Genomic DNA, 20,960 nt, shown 5'->3' with positions numbered 1-20,960 from the left:
AATACCGTATTATTAACTGTACTCACTATGTTGTACATTAGATCCTCAGAACTTATTCTTATAACTGAAAGTTTGTACCCTTTGAACTACATCACCACATTTCTTCCTCTTCCAGAGTCCCTGGCAACCATTGTATTCTGTGTTTCTACGAAATTGGCTTTTTTTTTCTTTTCTTTTTTTGTTTTAAGATTCCACATGTAAGTGATGTCATAAGATATTTGTCTTTCTCTGTTTGGTTTATTTCACTTAGCATAATGTGTGCTAGATCCATCCATGTTTCAAATGACAGAATTTACTTTTTTTGTGGCTGAATAATACTCCATTACATACATAAGATATAAAATATATAGGATATATAAGATATATAACATATAAGATAACAAGGTATAAGATAAGCTATAGGATATTATATATACCATATATATAGAATTATATATTATATACACATATATACAGGTCTTCCTCCACTTATGATTGGTTTACATTCTGATAAACCCATCATCAATTGAAAGTGTCATAAGTTGAAATGCTTTTGATACAACTAACCTATCAAACATCGCAGCTTAGCCTAGCCTAACCTAACCTTACTTTGCTCAGAACACTTACACTAGCCTACAGTGGGGCAAAGTCATGTAACACAAAACCTATTCTATAATAAAGTGTTGCACATCACATGTAGTTCATTGAATACTGTACTGAAAGTGGAAAACAGAATCGTTGTGAGGATACTGCATTGTTGTAAATATATTGGGTGTTTACCCTTGTGATCCTGTCGCTGACTGCTGCCACTGCCCAGTGTCACAAGAGAGTATTCTACAGCGCTAGCCCAGGAAAAGTTCAAATGCAAAGTCTGAAGTACTTCTTCCAGTGAATGCATATTGCTTTCACACACATTGTAAAGTTGCAAAATCTAAGTTGAACCATCGTAAGTTGGGTACTGTCTGTATATATACATCTCATATCTTCTTTATTCATGTTTTGGAGGACATTTAGGTTATTTTTTGTATCTAAGCTATTATGAATAATGCTGCAATGAACATGGATGTGCAGATATCTCTTTAAGATACGGATTTCACTTTCTTCATATATATACCCAGGGGTAAGATTTGTGGATCATATGGTAGTTCTATTTTTAATTTTTTGAGGAACAGCCATACTGTTTTCTGTAATGGCTGTACCAATTTACATTAGTACCAGCAGTGTGTAAGGTCTCCTTTTCTCCACATCTTCACCAATATTTGGTATGTCTTGTCTATTTGGTAGTCATCTTAACAGGTGTGAGGTGATAACTTATGCTTTTGAGGTGCATTTCCCTGCTGATTAGTGATGTTGAGCACCTTTTCATATACCTATTGGCCATTGGAATGTCTTTGGAAAAATGTCTATTTGGGTCCTTTGCCCATTTTTTCAATTGTTTGTTTTTGCTATTGAGTTGTGTGAGTTCTTTATATATTTTGGATATTAAACCCTTTCAGATACATGGTTTGCGAGTATATTCTCCCATTCTGTAGGTGGCCTTTTTGATTTATTGTTTACTTTGCTGTGCTGAAGCTTTTTAGTTAGATATAGTCTCTTTTGTTTATTTTAATTGTTGCCTATGCTACTGGTGTCTTATCCAAGAACTCATTGCCAAGGAACCTTTTATTCTGTTTTCTTCTAGAAGTTTTACAGTTTCAGGTCTTACATTTGAGTCTTTGATTCATTTTGAGTTAAATTTTGTAAGTGGTATAAAGTAAAGTGTCCAGTTTTATTTCTTTGCCTGTTTTCTCAGCAGCATTTATTGAAGAAACTATCCTTTTCCTACTGTGTGTTCTTGGCACCATTGTCAAAAGTTAATTGACCGTGTATGCATGGATTTATGTCTGGGCTCTCTATTCTGATCCAGTGATCTATGTGTGTGTTTCTATGCTTGGACCATATTGCTTTGATTACTATAGCTTTGTAATATAGCTTGAAATCAAGAAGTGTCTGCATTTAAAAATGTATCATCACAAATAATAGTATGGTAATATAGTAATTTGAGGGCAGATGACAATAAAGTAACTTGAGGAAATATTTTCAATATAGACTTTCTCAAGTTATTTTATTGTCACCTGCCTGAAAATTACCGTAATACCTCAACATATATATAGGGATTAGGAATGTGCCCTCTAGAGTTAGGAGACACAAAACTTGCACAATAATAAGCAGTGGTCCTGGCAAAACAAATAACATGCTCTTTCCCTGACATAAACACAAAATAAAACAGAACAAACCTAAAGGAAAACCAAGACTCCTGATTCAGCTATACCACTGTCCTGCAGTTTATTCACTCTGCTTAATTCTTCCCACTTTGTCATCTCTAATTCTTAATTCAGAAGACCAGCATATGTGGAATAAATAGAAATCCTTTCAGTTCATTATACTTCACCTTGGGATAGCTCTTGTTTCCGGATGTCCTGGGAACTGTTTCTACTTAGCAAATACATTTCTTTCTTAGGAAACCATACTTACTCACAAACTATCACACTGACAAACCAGATATGAAAGAGAGATACCATCCTCCATACCCAATTTTCCCTTCTTTTTATGCTTTAGAGACATAAATTCATTTTAGCTTTCATAAAAAGACTAGAGTTAACAGTTTTTTTTGCCTCGAGTCATCCTAATAGACGTGTGGGCTTTCAAGTCGTTGGATCTGGATTCAAATGTCAGCTCTTGCACTTAACTACGCTTAATGTCTAAACTGAGAAACTTAGATGTTTAAACTCACATTCCTTTTCCATATATATATGTAGATAATTTAACATAAATAAAACCCCATAGAGTTATTAAGATTCAAATAAAATTTGTAGGTGTTATTAGCTCTTTTCAGAAATGAGGAAACCAAGGGTAAATGAAGTTAAGTATGCGGTACAATCATATTCTATAATAACAAGTAACATTTTTTGCACTCAGAAAATGTTAGTGTCATATGTTCTTCTGGTATCCTCTCTTTATGGGAAAACAAAGCTTAGAGTTGATTCATAGATACCATTACAAATATTCATCTACCTAAACTGTTGAGTCAGGTCAACATACCTGGAATGAGGTGAGGTTGGCATATTCCCTGCCCAATAGGAATTTTTGTTTGGATATATACCTTATTCCCCTCTGATTTGGGAAATTTATACTGATGCTAATGTGTGTGTGCACACATACATAGCAGAGATGGCAGTCCAGCAAGAAGCCAGGGGCGATCCCAAGACTCTAGTCAGCACCATTTCTAAATTCAGTTGCTCTGAGCTGACTTAAATCCTTCTTCATCTCCTGGGCAGGGTCTCTATAGAGACATGGTAGTTCTGAGTCTGTGGCCTCATCTGGTACAAAACTGTTCTCTAATGAAAGGCCTGGGGCCAGAGACCTCATTTACTTTCCCCAGAGTCTTCGCAGATGGAAATGAGGATTTCTATTTCACAAAGCAAAAGGGCATGCTGTCGGAACGACAGCGTCTGCTTCTCGGTTCAATAAAGCAAATTCAAAACCTAATGTCCCCCGCTGCTGACCTTGTCACAGTGACTATGTTTTTTCAACACGGCTGTATCTCCTTTGTAACTGTGTTTAACTCACTGCAGGGCCAGACACTTGCATGCATGGGAACAGTGCTGCAAAAGCCTTTGCCCTGTTCAGTGCTGTAAGAAGAAGGATTCTTCAGAGGTGCCAGGAGAGATCTGTGGCTGCCAACAGAAGGTTTTAGAGACAACTCTTTACCATTGTGGACTTTTCCTTTTAGGTACTATGCAGGGATAACCATTAGAATTCCATAGATACAACTTTTTCCTTTATAAATGAGGAATCTGAGGAGCAGAAGTTTAATAACTTGCCTAAACTTATATCGATACATCAGTTGGTGGAGGCATCCTAAAATGGCGGCCACGGGAAGTCTGCATGTCACTGTCCAGGCAAAGTCTCTGCATTATAAACTCCTAGGAGGACTTGCTGTGTGGAGGGCCTGCTATGGTGTGCTTGGTTCATCATGGAGAGTGGGGCCAAAGCCTGTGAGGTCACACTGTCAGGGAATTTCTGTGAATAGACGGCTAAATCCATGAAGGTTGTGGATGGCCTGATGATCCACATTGGGGACCCTGTTAACTACTATGTCGATACCAGTATGTGCCATGTGACACTCAGACAGTGTGCACTGAGCATCAAAGTGGAGATCATGTTGCCCTGGGACCCAAGTGGTAAGATTGGCCTTAAGAAGCCCCTGCCTGACCATATGAGCATTATGGAACCCAGAGATGAGATATGGCCCACCACCTCTGTCTCAGAACAGACTGGTGGGAAGCCAGAGCTGCCAGCTATGCCCCAGAGTGTACACACGGCATAAGGGGGTCTCCTTGGCAGTTGGATCTGGAGTCTACAGGTTGCTCTCTAAAGATCTTTAGTAAAATCTGTTAAAAAAGAGGAAAAAAAATCAAGATCTCACAAAAGAGCCTTTTTATAGCCGCAGGTTGTAGTCTCCATTTACTAATCTCTAATAATCACTTATTTTACTCTGGACCAGTGTTTTTTTCAGATCAGAGTTTCTCCAAGTATGATCCCTGAGACATCTGCATCAGAATCTCCTTGTGTGCCTGTTAGAATGCAGATTCCTGGGACCTGCTCCAGGACTATAATTTTCATGTCTCTGAAATTGGAGAAATTTTCATTTTTCAACATGCACCTGAGGTGATTCCTGTGAAATATAGCGTTTTTTCTTTTTCTTTTGAACTAAATTTAGACTTACAGAAGAGCTGCAGAGATAGTACAGAAAGTTTCCATGTACACTTCATCCATCTTCTTTTAATGTTAATATTTTACCTAATAATATAGTATACCTATCAAACCAAAAAATTACCATTGGAGCATTATTAATAACCAATTATGGACTTTATTCATATTTCACCAATTTTTTTTCACTAACTATATTTTTGTTGTTCTAGGACCCAATTGACAGTCCCACATTGCTTTTAGTTATTATGTATACCAGATTTTACTGCTCTAGATTGTAATCCCATGTTCCACACTACAGGGGCTGAATCCTGGCTCTGAAGGCAGCCAAAGGCTTAATTCAGGTACTCATATGATGGTACTTAAGTTCAAGCTACAATGACAGTACTCTTAATAATGCTGCAGAGATTCAGTCACTCAGAAACAGAATTGAAGGACACATAAAACACCATTCAGTCTCTCATTTTACTGATAGAGTTCCTGCATCCTAGAGAAGAAATTTGAGCAAGTTGATGGAAATATTGGAACTGTAGTCCATTTCTCGTGTCTCCAAGTTACCTTGTAATTTCTTTAAGCATCTGGCTTTGATTATAGTTCTTTCCTTTGTTCTCAAAGTGAAGGTCAATGAACAGTTTAAAAAAGTATTATTCATGATTTCATATGGTTCTTCCAGTTATCTATGAGAGGAATATGAGAAGTCTAGTATTCTTCAATTTGGCGATCAGGAAACAGGTTCAGAGAGTTAAAACTGAGGTCCTCAAGGTTCCATGGCAAGCATGCAGCTAAGCCCTATCCATACCTCTACAAGCTGACTCCTGAATTAGTGCCATTCTGCAGTATGCCACACGCCTCCAGCCCTGAATTTATGCACTCTGTGCTGAAATGGATATTTTGTGTATTCATATAGAACATTTGGAGGAGTGAGTATTTATACACAAATTCAAATAGGGCACCCAAATGGGGAAACTTTGTGAACCTGGCATATTTAGCAATTATAATTGGGAGATATGACTGTGGGAAGGGAAATGACATAAATCAGTGTGAATATCTATTCTTGATGGAAAAGACTAGATAATTCTATGGTTTTTTTTAATATCTTTATTAGAGTAAAATTGCTCTACAATGGTGTGTTAGTTTCTGCTTTATAACAAAGTGAATCAGCCATACATATACATATATCCCCATATCTCCTCCCTCTTGCGTGTCTCTCCCACCCTCCCTATCCCATCCCTCTAGGTGGACACAAAGCACCAAGCTGATCTCCCTGTGCTATGCAACTGCTTCCTACTAGCTATCTATTTTACATTTGGTAGTGTATATATGTCCATGCCACTCTCTCACTTCGTCCCAGCTTACCCTTCCCCCTCCCTGTGTCCTCAGGTCCATTCTCTACCTCTGCGTCTTTATTCCTATCCTTCCCCTAGGTTCTTCAGAACCTTTTTTTTTTTCTTTAGATTCCATATATATGTGTTAGCATACGGTATTTCTTTTTCTCTTTCTGACTTACATAACTGTATGACAGACTCTAGGTCCATCCACCTCACTACAAATAACTCAGTTTCGTTTCCTTTTATGGCTGACTAATATTCCATTGTATATATGTGCCATGTCTTCTTTATCCATTCATCTGTTGATGGACACTTAGGCTGCTTCCATGTCCTGGCTATTGTAAATAGAGCTGCAATGAACATTGTGGTAATGACTCTTTTTGAATTATGGTTTTCTCAGGGTATATGCCCAGTAGTGGGATTGCTAGGTCTTTTGGTAGTTCTACTTTAGTTTTTTGAGGAACCTCCATACTGTTCTCCATAGTGGCTGTATCAATTTACATTCCCACCAACAATACAGGAGGGTTCCCTTTTCTCCACACCCTCTCCAGCATTTATTGTTCGCAGATTTTTTGATGATGGCCATTGTGACTGGTGTGAGGTGATACCTCATTGTAGTTTTGATTTGCATTTCTCTAATGATTAGTGATGTTGAGCATCCTTTCATGTGTTTGTTGGCAAATCTGTATGTCTTCTGTGGAGAAATGCCTATTTAGGTCTTCTGACCATTTTTGGATTGGGTTGTTTGTTTTTCTGATATTGAGCTACATGAGCTGCTTATAAATTTTGGAGATTAGTCCTTTGTCAGTTGCTTCATTTGCAAATATCTTCTCTGATTCTAAGGGTTGTCTTTTTGTCTTGTTTATGGTTTCCTTTGCTATGCAAAAGCTTTTAAGCTTCATTAGATCCCGTTTGTTTAGTTTTCTTTTTATTTCCAACTCTAGGAGTTGGGTCAAAAAGGATCTTGCTCTGATTTATGTGATTTATGTTATTGAGTGTTCTGCCTAAGTTTTCCTCAAAGAGTTTTATGGTGACTAGCCTTACATTTAGGTCTTTAATCCATTTTGAGTTTATTTTTGTGTATGGTGTTAGGGAGTGTTCTAATATCATTCTTTTACATGTAGCTGTCCAGTTTTCCCAGCATCATGTATTGAAGGGGCTGTCTTCTCTCCACTGTATATTCTTGCCTCCTTTATCAAAGATAAGTTGACCATATGTGTGTCAGTTTATCTCTGGGCATTCTATCCTGTTCCATTGATCTATATTTCTGTTTTGTGCCAGTACCATACTGTCTTGATTACTGTAGCTTTGTAGTATAGTCTGAAGTCAGGAAGCCTGATTCCTCCAGCTCCGTTTTTCTTTCTCAAGATTGCTTTGGCTATTTGGGGTCTTTGTGTTTCAATAGAAATTGTGAAATTTTTTGTTCTAGTTCTGTGAAAAATGCCATTGGTATTTTGATAGGGATTGCATTGAATCTGTAGATTGCTTTGGGTAGTATAGTCATTTTCACAATGATGATTCTTCCAATCCAGGAACATGGTATATCTCTCCATCTGTTTGTATCTTTTTTTTTTTTTTTTTTTTTTTTGCGGGACGCGGGCCTCTCACTGTTGTGGCCTCTCCCATTGCAGAGCACAGGCTCCAGACTTGCAGGCTCAGTGGCCATGGCTCATAGGCCTAGCCGCTCTGCGGCATGTGGGATCTTCCTGGACCAGAGCACGAACCCGTGTCCTCTGAATCGGCAGGTGGACTCTCAACCACTATGCCACCAGGGAAGCCCTGTATCTTTTTTTAATATCTTTCATCAGTGTCTTATATTTTTCTACATACAGGTCTTTTGTCTCCTTAGGTCAGTTTATTCCTACGTATTCCTAGATATTTTATTCTTTTTGTTGCAGTGCTAAATGGGAGTGTTTCCTTAATTTTGCTTTCAGGTTTTTCATCATTAGTGTATAGGAATGCAATAGATTTCTGTACATTAATTTTGTATCCTGTTACTTTACCAAATTCATGGATTAGCTCTAGTAGCTTTCTCATAGCATCTTTAGGGTTCTCTATGTGTAGTGTCATGTCATCTACAAACAGTGAGAGCTTTACTTCTTCTTTTCTGATTTGGATTCCTTTTATTTCTTTTTCTTCTCTGATTGCTGTGGCTAAAACTTCCAAAACTATGTTGAATAAGAGTGGTGAGAGTGGGCAACCTTGTCTTGTTCCTGATCATAGTGGAAATGGTTTCAGTTTTTCACCATTGAGGATGATGTTGGCTGTGGGTTTGTCATATATGGCCTTTATTATGTTGAGGTAATTTTCCTCTATGCCTACTTTCTAGAGGGTTTTTTAAATCAAAAATTGGTGTTGATTTCTGTCTAAAACTTTTTCTGCATCTATTGAGATGATCGTATGCGTTTTCGCCTTTAATTTGTTAATATAGTGTATCACATTGATTGATTTCCATATATTGAAGAATCCTTGCATTCCTGGGATAAATCCCACTTGATCATGGTGTATGATCCTTTTAATGTGTGACTGGATTCCGTTTGCTAGTATTTTGTTGAGGAGTTTTGCTTCTATGTTCATCAGTGTTATTGGCCTGTAGTTTTCTTTTTTTGTCTGGTTTTGGTATCAGGGTGATGGTGGCCTCTTAGAATGAGTTTTGGAGTGTTCCTCCCTCTGCTGTATTTTAGAAGTGTTTGAGGGAGACAGGTTTAACTCTTCTTTCAGTGTTTGATAGAATTCGCCTGTGAAGCCATCTGGTGCTGGGCTTCTGTTTGTTGGAAGATTTTTAATCACAGTTTCAATTTCAGTGCTTGTGATTGGTCTGTTTTTATTTTCTGTTTCTTCCTGGTTTAGTCTCAGAAGGTTGTGCTTTTGTAAGAATTTGTCCATTTCTTCCAGGTTGTCCATTTTATTGGCGTGTAGTTGCTTGTAGTAATCTCTCATGATCCTTTGTATTTCTGCAGTGACAGTTGTTACTTCTCCTTTTTCATTTCTAATTTTATTGATTTGAGTCTTCTCCCTTTTTTCTTGATGAGTCTGGCTAATGGTTTATGAATTTTGTTTATCTTCTCAAAGACCCAGCTTTTAGTTTTATTGATCTTTGCCATTGTTTCCTTCATTTCTTTTTCATTTATTTCTGATCTGATCCTTATGATTTCTTTCCTATTGCTAACTTTGGGGTTTTTTGTTCTTCTTTCTCTAATTGCTTTAGATGTAAGGCTAGGTTGTTTATTTGAGATATTTCTTGTTTCTTGAGGTAGGATTGTATTGCTATAAACTTCCCTCTTAGAACTGCTTTTGCTGCCTCCTAAAGGTTTTGGGTCATCATGTTTTAATTGTCAATTGTTTCTGGGTCCTTTTACATTTTTTTCTTTGATTTCCTCAATGATCTATTGGTTATTTCATACTGTATTGTTTAGCCTGCGTGTGTTTGTATTTTTTACATATTTTTTCCTGTAATATCTAGTCTCATAGCATTGTGGCCAGAAAAGATACTTGATACAATTTCAATTTTCTTAAATTTACCAAGGCTTGATTTGTGACCCAAGATATGAGCTATCCTGGAGAATGTTCCATGAGCACTTGAGAAGAATGTGTATTCTGTTGTTTTGGATGGAATGTCCTATAAATATCAATTAAGGCCATCTTGTTTAATGTGTTATTTAAAGCTTGTGTTTCCTTATTTATTTTAATTTTGGTTGATCTGTCCGTTGGTGACACTGGGGTGTTAAAGTCCCCTACAATGATTGTGTTACTGTCGATTTCCCCTTTTATGGCTGTTAGCATCTGCCTTATGTATTGAGGTGGTGTGTGTAAATATTTACAATTGTTTTATGTTCTTCTTGGATTGAACCCTTGATCATTATGTAGTGTTCTTCTTTGTCTCTGGTAATAGTGTTTATTTTAAATTCTATTTTGTCTGAGGGAGAATTTCTACTTCAGCCTTCTTTTGATTTCCATGTGCATGGAATATCTTTTTCCACCCCCTCACTTTCAGTCTGTATGTGTCCCTAGGTCTGAAGTGAGTCTCTTGTAGATAGCATATATACGGGTGTTGTTTTTGTATCCATTCAGCCAGTCTATGTCTTTTGGTGGAGTATTGAATCCATTTACATTTAAGGTAGTTATTGATATGTATGTCCCTATTACCATTTTCTTAATTGTTTTGGGTTTGTTATTGTAGGTCTTTTCCTCCTCTTGTGTTTCCTGGCTAGAGAAGTTTCTTTAGCATTTGTTGTAAACCTGGTTTGGTGATGCTGAATTCTCTTATCTTTTGCTTGTCTGTAAAGGTTTTAATTTCTCTGTCAAATCTGAATGAGATCCGTGCTGGGTAGAGTAATCTTGGTTGTAGGTTTTTCCCTTTCATCACTTTCAATATGTCCTGCGACTCCCCTCTGGCTTGCAGAATTTCTGCTGAAAGTTCAGCTGTTAACCTAATAGGGATTCTCTTGTATGATATTTGTTGTGTTTCCCTCACTGCTTTTAATATTTTTTCTTTGTATTTAATTTTTGATAGTTTGATTAATATGTGTCTTGATGTTTTTCTCCTTGGACTTATCCTGTATGGGACTCTGCACTTCCTGGACTTGATTGACTATTTCCTTTCCCATATTAGGGACGTTTTCAACTATAATCCCTTCAAATATTTTTCAGTCCCTTTCTTTTTCTCTTCTTCTTCTGGGACCCCTATAATTCAAATGTTGGTTTGTTTAATGTTGTCCCAGTGGTCTCTGAGACTGTTCTCAATTCTTTTCATTCTTTTTTCTTTATTCTGCTCTGCAGCATTTATTTCCACTATTTTATCTTCCAGGTCACTTATCCGTTATTCTGCCTCAGTTATTCTGCTATTGGTTCTTTCTAGAGAAGTTTAATTTCATTTATTGTACTGTTCATCAGTGTTTGTTTGCTCTTTAGTTCTTCTAGGTCCTTGTTAAACGTTTCTTCTATTTTCCCCATTCTATTTCCAAGATTTTGAATCATCTTTACTATCATTACTCTGAATTCTTTTTCTGGTAGGCTGCTTATTTCCTCTTCATTTGTTTGGTCTTGTGGGATTTTTTTTTTTTTTTGCGGTACATGAGCCTCTCACTGTTGTTGCCTCTCCCATTGCGGAGCACAGGCTCCGGACGTGCAGGCCCAGCGGCCATGGCTCACGGGCCTAGCCGCTCTGCGGCATGTGGGATCTTCCCAGACCGGGGCACGAACCCGTGTCCCCTGCTTCGGCAGGTGGACTCTCAACCACTGCTCCACTAGGGAAGCCAGGTCTTGTGGGTTTTTACCTTGCTCCTTTGTCTGCTGTGTTTTTCTCTGTCTTCTCATTTTGGTTAACTTACTGTGTTTTGAGTCTCCTTTTCACAGGCTGCAGGTTCATAGTTCCCATTGTTTTTCATGTCTGCCTCCAGTGGCTAAGGTTGTTTCAGTGGGTTGTGTAGGCTTTCCTGTTGATGGGAGTTGTGCCTGTGCTCTGGTGGATGAGGCTGGATTTTGTCTTTCTGATGGGCAGGACCACATCTGGTGGTGTGTTTTGGGGTGTCTGTGACCTTTTTATGATTTTAGGCAGACTGTCTGCTAATGGGTGTGGTTGTTTTCCTGTCTTGCTAGTTGTTTGGCATAGGGTGTCCAGCACTGTAGCTTGCTGGTCATTGGGTGGAGCTGGGTCTTAGTGTTGAGATGGAGATCTCTGGGAGAGCTTTCACCATTTGATATTACATGGAGCTGGGAGGTCTCTGGTGTACCAGTGTCCTCAACTTGAGTCTCTCACCTCAGAGGCACAGGCCTGATACCCGGCTGGAGCACCAAGACCCTGTCAACCACACGGCTCAGAAGAAAATGGGGGATAAAGGAAGGAAAGAAAGAAAAAAAATGAAATATATTTATTGAGTAAAAAAAATTTTTAATTATTAAAAATTAAAAAAATATTTAAAAGTACAATAAAAAGAAAGAAAGAAGAGAGCAACCAAACCAGAAAATAAGTCCACCAATGATAACAAGTGCTAAAAACTATACTTAAGAAAAAATAAAAATAAAAAACTATGGACAGACAGAACTGTAGGACAAATGGTAAAAGCAAAGCTATACCGACATACTCACATAAAGAAGCATACACATACACCCTCACAGAAAGAGAAAAAGGAAAAAATATATATATGTATAGAAAAAAAAGGAAGAGAGCAACTAAATCAATAAACAAATCTACCAATGATAATAAACTCAAAATACTAAAGTAAGATGAACATAAAACCAGAAACAAATTAGATGCAGTAAGCAAACCCCAAGTCTACAGTTGATACCAAAGTCCACCGCCTCATTTTTGGGATGATTCGTTGTCTATTCAGTTATTCCAGAGATGCAGGGTACATCGAGTTGATTGTGGAGATTTAATCCACTGCTCCTGAGGCTGCTGGGAGAGATTTCCTTTTCTCTTCTTTGTTCACACAGCTCCTGGGGTTCAGCTTTGGATTTGGCCTCGCCTCTGAATGTAGTTCTCCTTAGGGCATCTGTTCCTCGCTCAGACAGGACAGGGTTAAAGTAGCAGCTGATTAGGGGACTCTGGCTCACTCAGGCCAGAGGGAGGGGTACAGAATGCACGGTGAGCCTGTGGCGGCAGAGGCTGGCATGACGTTGTGCCAGCCTGAGCACGAAGTGTGTTCTCCCAGGGAAGTTGTCCCTGGATCACAGGACCCTTTCAGTGGTGGGCTGCACAGGCTCCTGGGAGAGTAGGTGTGGATAGTGACCTGTGCTTGCACACAGGGTTCTTGGTGGCTGCAGCAGCAGCGTTAGCATTTCATGCCCGTCTCTGGTGTCCATGCTGATAGCTGTGGCCCGGGCCCGTCTCTGGAGCTCGTTTAGGCAGTGCTCTGAATCCCCTCTCCTCGCACACCATGAAACAATGGTCTCTTGCCTCTTAGGTAAGTCCAGACTTTTTGCCGGACTCCCTCCTGGCTAGCTGTGGCACACTAGCCCCCTTCAGGCTGTGTTCACACAGCCAACCCCAGTCCTCTCCCTGGGATCTGACCTCCGAAGCCGGAGCCTCAGCTCCCAGCCCCCACCAGCCCCAGCGGGTGAGCAGACAAGCCTCTCAGGCTGGTGAGTGCTGGTTGGCACTGATCCTCTGTGTGGGAATTTCTCTGCTTTGCCCTCTGAACCCCTGTTGCTGCACTCTCCTCCGTGGCTCCGAAGCTTCCCCCCCACCACCTCCCATCTCTGCCAGTGAATGGTCTTCCTTGTGTGTGGAAACTTTTCCTCCTTCACAGCTCCCTCCCAGAGGTTTAGGTCCTGTGCATATTCTTTTGTCTCTGTTTTTTCTTTTTTCTTTTGCCCGACCTAGGTACTTGGGGAGTTTCTTGTCTTTTGGGAAGTCTGAGGTCTTCTGCCAGCGTTCAGTAGGTGTTCTGTAGGAGTTGTTCCACATGTAGAGGTATTTCTGATGTATTTGTGGGGAGGAAGATGATGTCCACGTTTTACTCCTCTGCCATCTTGAAGGTCTCCAGGTTTTTTGGTTTTTAATTTAGGTACCTCATTCCTTGCCTGTCCTGAGAATGAAATGAGTTACTCTTACGAATTTTGTCACTGCTCACAGCTTGGCATGCTTCTGGGGAAAAAAAAAATTGTTCATGGGGGAATCAGTATAATTTAAGACCCTGTTACACACAAAGCTACCAAAAAAGTTGTATACAGGAAAGATAGAGTTCTATTTCTGTTTTTACCACTAGAACTAGTTTGTGCCCATACACAAATAGTTGTTTGTTTGTGTTTTGGTACTGTGTCACAGTCAGCCTAAATGTAAATGAGAGGGTGCGAATCGGTGGTTTCTTGGGCAAAGCCATAGCTAAGATCAGTCAGGGGAGATTACCATGGGAAAGAGCTGGTAGGTTAAGCCCTCCTTTTGTGTGGTTTGATGGAGGTGTATTCACATGAAAGGCTATCATCCTTTCCCTGTGTTGGCCGTGATTCCCAAGGTCTTGCTCTGTTTCCTCTGATATTTTTTCATTCAAGTCTTAACAAAAGTCAATCCCATGCATGTCTTTATTTTTGTTGATTCCTTTAAAGTCTTACCTGGGGTAGAAAGTTTCCCCTGCTCCCCATCCCACTGTGCCTCTGCTCTAGGGTCTTGTCATGAATTCTTATGCTTCTTACATTTCCAGGACTGAAGCATCTCTTGGTAAGTAGAATGAAGAGCCTTTGTCTTCTGTGAGGCTTTAGATCACAGAAATTTGGCAGAGTGGGTAATATTTTTGGCAGAGCCATATGAAATATTCATCCATCACATCTAGAGGCCTAAGTGTGGGAGGCAAACTTAGTGAATTGGGAAATAACTGAAGTGTGGCTTTCAGGTCCAGCCTCTAAATAAGAAAGATAGGCTTAAGGGGTTGTTCTTCCAGTAGGATTTGCCTTCTAACGGGAAGTTAGAAGACCCCGTCAACTCGGAAAAATAAATCTTTAAAGGTGAAACTTCTGAAGGGTATCTGGGGTTGTGAAAGATATTGTTAGTTGACCTGAACATACCCCCAAATCCAACAAAATGGGCATTTGTTTTTTCTCTATATAGTTAAAATTAGCCCCAGGGAGTTATCTTGGTAATTTTACTTAGACTTGAAATACATGACAAAAATTGGCCATTTCTCTCCTATGTTACTTTCTCTCTTTTCCTACCAGGACCACAGTTACAGGTAGTGGTGACACCAGAATTTCTCTATGGGAGAGTCTTAAATGGCCTGGAAAGCTCGTCTTGATATTGACAAATTATTTGACATTAATATACTTATTTGAGGTAGCTAGAGTAGAAAATCACTTTGCCAAGAATGGAGACAACTATATATATATTACTTGCTTTGACTTTTCTTTAAGTTGATGAGGACATAGGGTTCAAAGATGGTGGTAGGTAGTAAATGTCCCAGGGTCACAATAGAAGTCCATAGAAGGGCTGGGCTTGAAAACCAAGTCTCAGATTCTGAGGAAAGCAAATCCTTTCCCATAAAGCAGTTAATTAACTTTATAGCTTCAGTAGGAGAGAATATTTGCTTTCTCTGGTGAGTACCCTTTCTCCAAGGCCAGCTCAATACTGAGGGCACTGCAGTCGTATTGATTATACGGAACACATTATGCAGTTCTCCAAGGTGTGTGAGAGGCTTTTGTTTGTGTGTTTGATTTGAACTTCTTAGCCAACGGTATTTTACAGGTATTCTAAATGAAAGGGTGGTTTCTATTTAAACTCATAAGTATTTTGTGAGTCATAGAGAAGAAAAAAAAAAGGCAGTAGAAGAAAATTCTGCTCTAAAATTATATAATTTCAAGGTGTTACGTAAAAGGAAAGTTTAGTAGAACTAGTGGATTAATAAAGACTAACAAGGCAGCCAAGCCTCATCTCGGAGAATAGTTAGGCTTTCAAGTCAGTATGTGAGGCAAAAATAGAGTTTAGTTAAAACTACCCTTGAGGGCTTCCCTGGTGGCACAGTGGTTGAGAGTCTGCCTGCCGATGCAGGGCACACGGGTTCGTGCCCCGGACCGGGAAGATCCCACACGCCGCGAAGCGGCTAGGCCCGTGAGCCGTGGCCGCTGAGCCTGCGCATCCGGAGCCTGTGCTCTGCAATGGGAGAGGCCACAACAGTGAGAAGCCCGCGTACTGCAAAAAAAAAAAAAAAAAAAAAAAAAACCTACCCTTGAAAATACATATACAGGTGGCATAATACCTGAGAAGTCCAACCAGGACTTTCTGCCAGTTTTTCCTCCAGACAGAAGAGATACTTATTTGCCAGTTTCACCTCCAGTGACAGAACAGATGCCTCTTTATTTGCATGAATACAGACAAAGAATTCTCAGGGTTGTGTTATGTGGGAAAAAAGTGCAGTGTGTCTTTAAAGACAAATAGTATGCAGCCTTGTAAGATGCTCAGTGAGGGAAGGTGCAGTGCAGGTGAGGAGGGGATCTGCTAAGGGAACAGTCACTTTAAGTCCCCGCTGAGGGGAATGGTGTATGGAATCATCCTATCCTACTCTCACTCTCTCTGATTTTCTTACTTAATTCTCTTCTCCACAGCCCTAGAATGAGTCTAATTGAATATGCCTAAATGCATGTAAGATAGAGAAGAACTTAAAAACCAGGTTTTGACTCTAGTTCTAATCTGACGTTTCTCAACAACCTCACTTCTTCTCTCTCCCCTCTTCCCTTTCTTGTACACATATTTAGTTTGCACCTATATGTACCAGAGACTACAGAAAGCACTCAGGTGAACCAAAGTCCTACCCCTATGGAGTTCATAGACTTAATGGGGAAGAAGAAAATTTAAAACAACAAATAATAGAGTTATTCCATCAAGAGGAAATAGAAGTCCAGAGTACTTGGAGATCATGTAACTGGACAACCTAATCACATCAGGCTTGGGTTTGAGGGAGCAGAACTCATGCTACTTGATACCTGTGAGACCTTAAGCACATCACTTGTTTGCTCAGCAACTGCATTAGTTGTTGTAAGAATTCAATTGAACAGGATAACCTATTAGTTGGAACATAAATTATTTGTCCTATTGTTGCCCATCTGTCCTGTGTCCACATTTGTTTGGGGCTCTACCGGAAGTACCTAAGAGGTATAAGATACAGACTTGCCTTTTTTTCTGCTTGGAAAGTTAGATTAGTTCAAGGGAATAATGAAGAGATTATATTGTAAGACTTAAGCAAAGCATGTCACATGAGTTCAAAGAAGGGAGAAATCCATCAAAGAGGGTGGTAATATAGGGCAGTCTTCAAATTGTTGACTGGATTTTGTGAGTTTATCTAGAGGGGACAATGAAATGTAAAGTATTATTCTGCTATAATAAGGGATGAAGTACTGATATATGCTATAACATAGATGAACCTCGAAAACATTGTGCTAAGTGAAAGAAACCACACACAAAGGCCACACATTATTAGATTCCATTTCTATGGAATTAAGTTCAGTATATTCTTTAGCATCCACCAGCAAGTATTCCTGTTCTGAAGTAGTTCATCACAGGAGAATTGAAAAAAAAAAAAAAAAAAAAAAAGATCATGTGCTGAGTACTTACCATGGTGAGTGACACTGTTGAGAGGTGTCAGTCACGTGTAACAGGAACATGTGAAATGCACAAGTAGCAGTCCATCAATGAAATGTACAGAGAGGGACCTACCCATAATAAGGGACATATGAAAAGATCCAGTGGTGCCAGACCTTGGGAATTAGGCACAATTCAGATCCTGACTCCTTCCCTTACAAATGACTGATTTTGGTTGGAAGGTTGTTAACCAATCTCTGACATTTCTTTTTCTTTTTTTTTTTTTTTTTTTTTTTTTTTTTTTTTGCGGTACGCAGGCCTCTCACTGTTGTGGCCTCTCCCGTTGCGGAGCACAGGCTCCGGACATGCAGGCTCAGCGGCCATGGCTCACGGGCCCAGCCGCTCCGCGGCATGTGGGATCTTCCCGGACAGGGGCACAAACCCGTGTCCCCTGCATCGGCAGGTGGACTCTCAACCACTGTGCCACCAGGGAAGCCCTCTTTTTCATTTTTAAGATGGATATAATTACACAATGCTGAAAAATGACCACAACCAGTGAGATACCTCATGCACTATCCCTAGCACATAGCATGTTCTCAATGCAAGTTCCTGGAGGAATTTCGGTGCCGGCAGAGGCAGCTTCAAAGTAGGCACTCTCACAAATGTCTTACTGAAGGAGACTGAAGTCCGGCTAATTATTGTTATTATAAAAGTCAGTGCATGTTAAATGTGAAAGGAATGGCACAGGTGATATGTATTATTGTAAAGACAGTGTGGTCAACATAATTTAGTGTGAGACCAGTGTTTCAATGCCCTAGGTCTACTACTTACTGAGATTTCAATCAATTTTTTTTTTCTAATCTGGGAAAAAGGGAATTAAGCTTCTTCATTCTTAGAGGGTTGGAGTTATATAAATAGATGAAAAGTATCTAGCAAAATGCCTGGTCCCCAGCAAATTCATTATAGAGATTTGTTGGAGGAAAGGGAGTATTTCGGATCTAAATAACCAGAAAAGTTGTTATCGAGATGGTAGAACTTTGTATCACCCCTAAACAACAGTTGAACAGTTGAGTTTTCAGAAGCACAGGGCATTCCGGGTCAGACATCTTGTTTTAGCTCCCACATTAGCTGCTCCTCACCTGAGTGTGTGATAGTTGCTCTATTTGTGGTCGCTGTCTGCTTGCAGGTTGATTGCAGATGGATGAAGAGTGAGACAAAGTGTGCAGGCAGGGGTCACTCAGTGACAGGTTAGGTCAAAGGTTTTCAAAGTGGAATGCCTGCATACCAGGAGGTAACACAGGGATATGGGGAGGAAATAGAACTTACATTTATATGCATTTTAATACATCAGTTTGAATTTTAAAAACATTTTGTGTCTATTTAAAATGTACATAATATGGAGTCTGTATGGATTCATAAATAAATCTACTGAGGGTGCACAATCAAAAATATCTTACTGCGCTTCCCTGGTGGCGCAGTGGTTGAGAGTCCGTCTGCCAATGCAGGAGATACGGGTTCGTGCCCTGGTCCGGGAAGATCCCACATGCCGCAGAGCGGCTAGGCCTGTGAGCCATGGCTACTGAGCCTGCGCGTCCGGAGCCTGTGCTCCGCAGTGGGAGAGGCCACAACAGTGAGAGGCCCACGTACCACACACACACACACACACACACACACACACACAAATTCTTACTGAAGAGAGTACACAATCACACTTTGGGACCAGTAGTCTAGATATCAGCCTACTAACTCTTCTGGGAGTTCAAATTCCTGCTCCTAGCCCAGTGATGGCAATGGAGAAAATGAATCAATACAGAAGGAAGGGCAAGCAAACCAGCCTGCATTTCTCTTCTAGTTTTATAGAAGGGAAATTGTCAGGGAGGGGGAAATTTCCCCCTCTACCCCTCTTGTGTTCTTGAGGCTGGACCAATAATAAAATTGACCCAGGACAAATTAACAGGAGAAAACAAGATACATCTTAATTCATGCACTTGGAGGTCTCATAGAAATAGGACTTAAGAAGTGGCCAAAGCAGGCAGCTTTTTTATGTTTTAGACTAATAAACAATAAATTGGTCAATTCCTCAATTGACAGGAAAAAGTAACTTAGGTTTTGGGTGATCAATTAGTGAAGAATCTAAGCAGATTTGGGGCTTGAGGTATTAAAGAAGTAACATTGTTTGTTTACGCAGGCTTTTTGGCCCAAATTCCCTATCCCTGGATATCAGGGTGTCCTTTTACCCCCAGATGCAGGAAGGGTGCCTTTCACATGAGAGATTTATTTCCTGCTTTCAGGGAGACAGGAGGGTCAAAGTTTCCCCTGTGCATCAGTTGTTTCTTAAGGAACTTTAACTCAAAATAATCAATATGCCATTAAGGCATATTTGGGGGAAGCATACCCTGGGCCCCAACAAAACCAGGATTCTGAAAACCAGAAACATCTGCTCAAGTAGAGTAAAGGAAGGAATGTAGCTAGGAGCCAGAGCCTCCCATGAAAGAACTGTTTTTCTTGGGGTGATGGGGTAAATGTATGTGCCTTGGTGTGGTTATGGGAGTTGAAGGGGTCATAGTCAGTTTTTAGTTTTTGAGTTTGTCTTTTTCTACTAAATAACCCTGGCAAACCTTAACTATACCCAGGTCCTCTAAACACCTGCTAGACAGGCTAGTGCTAAGAAAATCTGTCATCTCTTTCCCCTGCCAGAGTTCTCTCCATGACTCTTGTATGCTCAGTTGATTCTGTTTCAAAAATGTAATTTCACTGAATGACAGATGCTCTTTGTGGGAAAGCACACTCAGTTCATGTGACCCTGGGTGCCTAAAGGGAATGGATTTTTTCTCTCTGTGGAATTACCTTGGGAATCACTGCAGCATCTGTGAAGCCGTTCTTGCCAAGCAATATTTCTTTTTCTCCCCCTGCAGGGGAAGGGGAGAGTGGAGGTCTGGCTGGAGAATCTGTCCCCACTGAATTCTTTGCATTTTAAATAAAGAGAATCTCAGGAATCACTCAGTCTATTACCTCATGTGAAAAGGCTTCCATGGCTTAGATTAGCCATTCATTGAAGGCACAATCTTGATTTTAAGCTTAAAAGATAATACAGAGAGTATCTGCTTTGGGCAGCAGAAATATATTTGTTTATTGACTTTAAGAAAAATGATTTTTTTAGTAGAAAAAGGAATGGTGTGCTTTACAGATTAGATTATTAGGAGGAAGCATTGCCCCCAGGCAAATGTTGTGTTCATTTAAAATGTAAATGAATCTTCACCATCATTCACCCTGAGTCCTCTCAGCCTCCATTATGCAAAATCGCATGGGTTTTTATACTGAGAAGCTGTTCCGCTCACAACAGGCTATTCCCTCTCCACATGGACAGTTGTCCTGCTTCAGAATCCTCTTGGGTTCCCTATCAAAGAGGAAGCCCTTTCCTCTTGGCATAACCAGGGCCAGCTCAGTGGGATGGGCACATTTGCACCTGCGAGAGAGTCACATCAGCATCCCCTCAATTAATGAGAACCTTCCAGTGCCTCCTTCTGAGGGAACCAAGCATGCAGAGAGTGGAAGGTTCAGTAAGGAGAATGCCTTAATGAGGGACAGAGGGTTAAAAAGTGATGGATTCTGGGGCCATGGCTTCAGAGAAACTGGCAAGGGATTGGAATGAGAAGCAGTGGGTTAGACCTAACAGTGATGGAAATGTGAGGGAGAGGACAGGATAGCAAAGAAAAAAGAGCAGCAAGTTGCAAATCAAGAAACTGGGTGCCAGCCTAGGTTGAGCATCAGCTATCTGTGAACCCTTGGTGAACATCATTCTAGACTTTGCCCCTCAGTTTCCCTGTCTCTAAACAGGGGGTTTGGATAAGCTGACTTGTAAGGCTTCTTCTAGCTTTAGTACTCTGCTGAGCAGG

At 40.1% G+C, this 20,960-nt stretch overlaps 1 pseudogene across 1 annotated transcript; it reads left to right on the top strand.

Moving 5' to 3' along the window:
* The first annotated feature begins 3,994 nt into the window (after window positions 1-3,994).
* On the top strand, window positions 3,995-4,348 carry LOC309805445 (small ribosomal subunit protein uS3-like; annotated as a pseudogene). Its single transcript has one exon. The product of its transcript is annotated as a small ribosomal subunit protein uS3-like (transcript).
* The last annotated feature ends 16,612 nt before the right edge of the window (window positions 4,349-20,960 follow it).

The sequence above is a fragment of the Mesoplodon mirus genome (assembly GCF_964341445.2).
Source record: "Mesoplodon mirus genome assembly, chromosome: 5".
Taxonomy (NCBI): Eukaryota; Metazoa; Chordata; class Mammalia; order Artiodactyla; family Ziphiidae; genus Mesoplodon; species Mesoplodon mirus.
The sequence above is the reverse complement of the archived record's forward strand: the minus strand, read 5'-3'. Positions and strand labels throughout refer to the sequence as shown.